Source organism: Phacochoerus africanus, chromosome 8, assembly GCF_016906955.1.
Source record: "Phacochoerus africanus isolate WHEZ1 chromosome 8, ROS_Pafr_v1, whole genome shotgun sequence".
Lineage (NCBI taxonomy): Eukaryota > Metazoa > Chordata > Mammalia > Artiodactyla > Suidae > Phacochoerus > Phacochoerus africanus.
This window is the reverse complement of record NC_062551.1, coordinates 21,241,859-21,248,506: the sequence shown is the minus strand read 5'-3', so window position 1 is coordinate 21,248,506 and position 6,648 is coordinate 21,241,859.

The following is a 6,648-nucleotide window of genomic DNA, read 5'->3' as shown; positions in this document are numbered from 1 at the left end:
GATTTCCACAGTCAAGGCTCTACCAGTTACTTCTTCATACATAAAAAAATGCTATCTTGTTATTATCCCTCCTAGCTACTCTAATAATGTACCCAGGATACATTTGCCATGTATAATGCACATATTTTTTTTTTCATGGGATAGGACTATTCACTAAGGAAAATTAATGAGAACTATACGAATTCAGTTTTATTAACAGCAGTGTCTCTTGAATTCGATTAGTTTGAGTGAGCCTCCCCAAGTCTGATCAGCTCTCAACTGTTTGACCAATTCCTTGTCAAGTTGAATTTGGGGAGCCTGGATCATGGAATACTACCAATCAAGGGTGTTTGTCTTTTGGGATGGGCCTAACAGTGTGGTCAGCTGGCCTGATTTCTGAGCCATGAGCTAGAATTCTTGCCTTTCTGTAACAAATCAAATCAACTATTGGTGTCTGCCTGTCATAAAAATAAAATCTTAACTTCTTTAGCTTAATCTTAATTAATTCTCCTGTTGTCCCTATAAGATAAAATACTAGAATAGACAATTTTTTTCCTTTATATATACAAAAACATAATATTCAACTCTCTCTCTATAGCTAGATAGACATATATTCCACTTATCATAGAGTGCCATTCTCTCTTTTTTTCTTTTTTGGCCACACCAATAGCATGTAGAAGTTTCCTGGGCCAGGGATTGAAGCTGTGGCATAGCAGTAACCTGAGCTGCTGCAATGACAATACCAGATCCTTAATCCACTGCACCACAAGGGAACTCTTATAGTACTATTCTGATATTAACTTTCAAAATCTATAAGTGAAATAAGTCAGACAATGACAAATATCATACTATATATGGAATATAATAAAAACTAATACAAATTAACTTATTACAGATCAGAAACACACTCATAGATCTCAAACAAATTGTCAAGAAGGAAAAGAAACATGAGGGGAAGGGAAAAACAGAGTTTGGGACTGACATATATACACTACACTACACAGAATAGATAACTAACAAGAACCCACTGCACAGCACAGGGAACTCTGGTCAATATTCTGTAAATAACCTAGGTGGGAAAACAATGTGAAAAAGAATGGTTATGTATATACATACGGTTGATTCATTTTGCTGTATATTTGACACTAACATGAGGTTATAAATTAACTATACCCTAATAAATTAAAAAAAAATCTCTTCTCAAAGGAAAGCATATAAAATTGTGACTGAATCAATATGTTTTTTTCAACATGATGCTTTTGAACAGCAATTTCTAAGACTGTTCTCTGATTCACATTTCTCATTCTATTTTGTGTCTATTTATTTTATCTGCAATATACAACTTATATACTTACTGCAGGGATATTTCAGTCTCTACAAATACAGACATTGAATGTTTATACATTGAAATAGGATGTTTTCAATGGCACTCACTCATTCCTGTTACAAACTGGGTACCACAAATATCTATGTTGAGCCAATTTCCCAATATCTGGTCTGGAAAATGCTTGTTACAATTTATGTTGCCCCTGTGCTTGAGTTCACACTGCTCTAAGAACACTCTGATGTTGAAGTGGCTGCTGTAGATGCTACCTGGAACAAGAATGACTTCTAAGTTGTATGAGACCTAAAAAAAGGCCTCCCCACAGAACAGAAGATAATGGACATTTATGTTCCTCCTGCACTGCAATATCGAGCATGCTGTCTACTGGTAGCACCCTGTGGCTTTGTTGGACAGTCATTTTATGCTTTCCTCTTTGTAGCAGACCCACCCTAGAGTGCTGTTCAACTATTTCTTTGGCTTATAAATGCCCAACCAAATTGATGAATGGATGGATGAATTATTCTAGAAATGAGCTGACAGTAATTGTTTATATGTTCATCTGTTGGTTTATTATTGAGCTTAACCATGATCATATTTGTAATCTCTGAGATTCAAAATGAGCACCCCCCTCCTTTTTTAAAATTACATGTTATGGGAAAGAGTTTCATCATCTTCAAATAACATATGCCAATCACTAGACGGTAATTTTAAGCAGAAATTCATATAATACAACAAATATCTTCATCTACTAAAAAAAAGAAGTAGAATCTTAGAGAACAGAGCACCAAGGGCATCAAAAATTAATCTCTGGTAATTTGGTGTTGAAATCTGAAGGACAATATCACTGGTGACTGAACAATATTATGTCCTTAGCAAAAAGCTTGTCAGGACTAATAGAATTAAGTACAAAACTGATCCAGGGAATCATGACCCTACATCTCAAACAACACACTGGGCTTTTCCCAACCAGAGGAAGGTAATTAATTAATTTCAGCTGGAGAATGTCGGCCAGTCTGTAATTAACAACATGTGTACCTACAACACTCTCATCCTCCACTGTTAAGGTTGGACAAGTTGATTAGTGAAGCCAGATTGTAAACATGGTTGTCCCTTCTTCACCTCAAATTCACTCAGCCTCCCAACCCCATCTCACATTCCTTATCCTGTTCTCAATGGGCTTATTTCTTTTAATAAATTAAAGCATAAAATACTCATTTTCTTCAAAAGATGTTTTTACTCTGAGTTCATATCTTGAGTTGTAAAGCAAAATTCAGAGTACATTTATTTTGGTTTATTGATATAAGACATGCCAATATGCTCATAAAATACATATTCCATGTATTTTGTCACTTAAATTTTTTTTAACTTGTGAAATACTTGAAAAGTGATATTTATAGGTATATATAATGATGCTATATGCTTTCTTTCTTCAAGATTTTGACCTGGCATCTCTACAAAGAAGGCAGCTCAGATAATCAAGTAGGTAGAAATATCAAACTGTGGCATGTATGTAATACCATGAGATTGGCATTAAATCAGATCTTCCAACTGACTCTGCCTCTTGTTGGCAGTGTGCCCTTGGGCCTAATAGTTAGCCTCTTTGTAATTTCCTTGTCTCTTCTATGAAAAGAAGGTATAGAGTGATAACAATATGGTGAGTATATCATTATAGATATACTTAAATGTGTCTATTCAATATAAATATTTATGAATGGACACATCACCAAAGAGGATACACATATGGCAAGTGAGTACACAAATATTGCAGTATCATGAGCCATGAGTAAAATGAAAATCAAAACTACCATGAGATAGCACCTCACACCAGTCAGAATGGCCACAGTTAATAAGTCCACAAATAACAAATGCTGGAGGGGGTGTGGAGAAAAGTGAACCTCCTGCATTGTTAGTGGGAATGTAAGCCGGTATAAGCACTATGGAAAACAGTATGGAGGTACCTTAGAAAACTATACATAGAATATCATATGACCCAGAAATCCCACTCTTGGGCATATATCCGGACAAAACTTTCCTTAAAAAAGACACATGCACCTGCATGTTCATTGCAACGCTATTCACAATAGCCAAGACATGGAAACAATGTACACCAACAAATGACTGGATTAGGAAGATGTGGTATATATACACAATGGAATACTACTCAGCCATAAAAAGAACAAAATCATGCTATTTTCAGCAACATGGATGGAACTAGAGATTCTCATACTGAGTGAAGTAAGTCAGAAAGAGAAATCCAAATACCATATGATATCACTTATATCTGGAATCTAATATATGGCACAAAGAAAACTTTCCACAGAAAAGAAAATCATGGACTTGGAGAATAGACTTGCGGTTGCCAAGGGGGAGGGTGAGGGAGTGGGTTGGACTGGGAAGTCAGGGTTAATATATGCAAACTACTGCCTTTGGAATGGATTAGCAATGAGATCCTGCTGTGTAGCACTGGGAACTATGTCTAGTCACTCATGAGGGAGGATGATAATGTGAGAAAAAAGAATGTATACATGTATGTGTAACTGGGTCACCATGCTGTACAGTAGAAAAAAAACTGTATTGGCAAAATAACTGATTACAATTAAAAAATAAATTTTTTTAAAAATTAAAAAAAGAAAATTAAACCCATGATGGGACACACTACATACCCATTAGAACAGCTAAAATAAAAAACAGTAACAACAAAAACAAAAGTAACAACAGTGACAATACCAAATGCTTTAAAGTACATGGAGAAAATGGGTATCTCACACATTGTGGATGGAAATGTAAAATGATCCAGCTATTCTGAAAAACAGTTTCACATTTTTAAAAATTGCAACAATCACGTCCTTAACTTACGGCCTAGCAATTGCAATTCTGTGCATTTATCCAGAGAAGTAAAATTTTCTGTCAACACAAAAACAGGCATGGCCCTGTTGAGGGCAGCTATTCTCTAACAGCCAATCACTGGAGACAACCCATGTGTTCTTCAATGGGTGAACAGTTAAATGACCTGGTCCATATCCATGCCATAGGATACTCCTCAGAAATAAAAAGGAGAAAACTCTCAGTCAACACAACATGGATGGAACTCAAGGGAGTCATGACGAATGAAGACTGCCAACACCAAAAAGTTACATATTATCTGAGTCTATGGAATATTCTTAAAATGACAAAATTATAAAAAAAAGGCAGACTGGTAGTTTATAAGAATTAGGGATAAGGGAAGGTGAAGGGGACGGGAGTGGATGCAAAGGGCACCACAGTGGATCTCTGTAGCGGTGGAACAGCATCTTCATTGGGATGGTGGTTAAGTAAACGTGTGTGTGTCTTAAAACTTCATAGAAACACATACATATACACACCCCTGTACATAAATGAGTACATATAAGAGCAATGAAACCGGAATAAGCTCTGTAGGTGTTACCCATGTCAAACTCCTGATTATGATATTACATAGGAGTATTGTAAAATCTTACCGCTAAGGGAAAAGGAGTGAAACATGAGGCCTTTCTGTATCATTTGCAACATCCTGTGACTATATAATTATTTCAAGATAAAAGTTAAAAACATGTAGATACTTAGAGCACATAGCATAGGGAACGCAGATGCAGCTCAATAATTGTGACTTTTTTTTTCCCTGTACCCAAGGCATTCAGAAGTTCCTAGGCCAAGGATCAAACTCATGCCTCAGTGCCCAGAGCCACAGCAATGACAATGCCAAATCCTTAACGTGGTGAGCCACCAGGGAACATCAGTTTTGGCCATTATGTATATTACTAGAAGACATGGATTCAAGCCCTGGATGTACAACTCATTGATTATGCCACAAAGGCAATTTACCTAACTTCTGCTTTTTAGTAAATATAATAATGATAGCAATTATCCGCTTGTCTCAGTGAATTCTTGTGAAGACCCATTTGGGCATCTCAAAATATATTTTGTTTTTAACTGATTTATCTAACAATAAAAATATTAGTGATTAGTAACTGTTTATTCTGCCTCAATAAAACAAAGTGGATATATTCACTTTTCAGATAGTTTTTTTTTTCTTTTTATGATCATACCTGTGGCATATGGAAGTTCCCAGGCTAGGGGTCGAATCAGCACTGCAGCTCCAGGCCTACACTGCAGCCACAGCAACACTGGATCTGAGCCACATCTGTGACCTACACACATCAATGCCAGATCCTTAATCCAGTGAGGCCAGGGATTGAACTCACATCCTCATGGAGGGTACATTTGTTCTTAATCCACTGAGCCACTATGGGAATTCCTCAGATAGTTTTTTTTAACTGATTTGTTAAGCTAATAACACACACACACACATATATACACCTCTCTCTATATATATACATATACACAGAGAGCATCTTATGAAAGAAGTTGTAAAACTTAATTACTTCATCTTACTTTCAAAAGACTTTGTTATTCCACTTCCAGAATTGAAAGATGACAATATAAAATTCCCTAAATATGAAATCTTAAGAAAAAAACATGCTGAATTTTTTCTTGTATGACCTCTCCCCATGAGAACTCACTTCCATTGTCATTAATATATATACACCTACACACACATACATATAAAACATATATTAAAAGTATATATATTGAGATAAAAGGAGACAATTTCCTGAGAAACTGTTTAATAACCAGTACATGCTTTCATTTATTAATTAACTTCTCATTTGTATTTAACAGCATTTTTTTTCTTCCTATTAGTTGCCTACTAAGTATCTTTCAGTCTTTGGTCAATTTTTGACCAAAAGTAGAATTTATCAACAATTCCACTCCTGAGTATACATTCCCCCCCAAAAAAAAACCCCCCACAGATTTGAAAACAAGCATGTACCCCCCTGTTCATAGCAGCAATATTTACAACTGCCAAGACATGAAAGCAACCTAAGTGTCCATCAACAGATGAATGGATAAAGAACAGGTAGTATATATATATGCAATGAAATACTACTCAATCATAAAAAAAGAATGACCTTTTACCACTGGCTGCAACACAGGTGGACTTGGAGGGCATTATGCTAAGTGAAATATGTCAGACAGAGAAAGACAAATACTATATTATATCACTTACATGTAGAATCGAAAAAACTACAGCAACTACTAAATACAACAAAAAAGAAGCAGACTCACAAACACAGAGAAGAAACTGGAGGTTACCAGTGGAAGAAGGGAGGAGGAGCAATATCTGAGTTGAGGAGTGAGAGGTATAAACTCCTGGGTATAAGATAGGCTCAAGGATGTATTGTACAGCAGGGAGAATATAGCCAATATTTTGTAATGACTGTAAATAGAAAGTAACCTTTAACAACTATATAAAAACAATGTTTTAA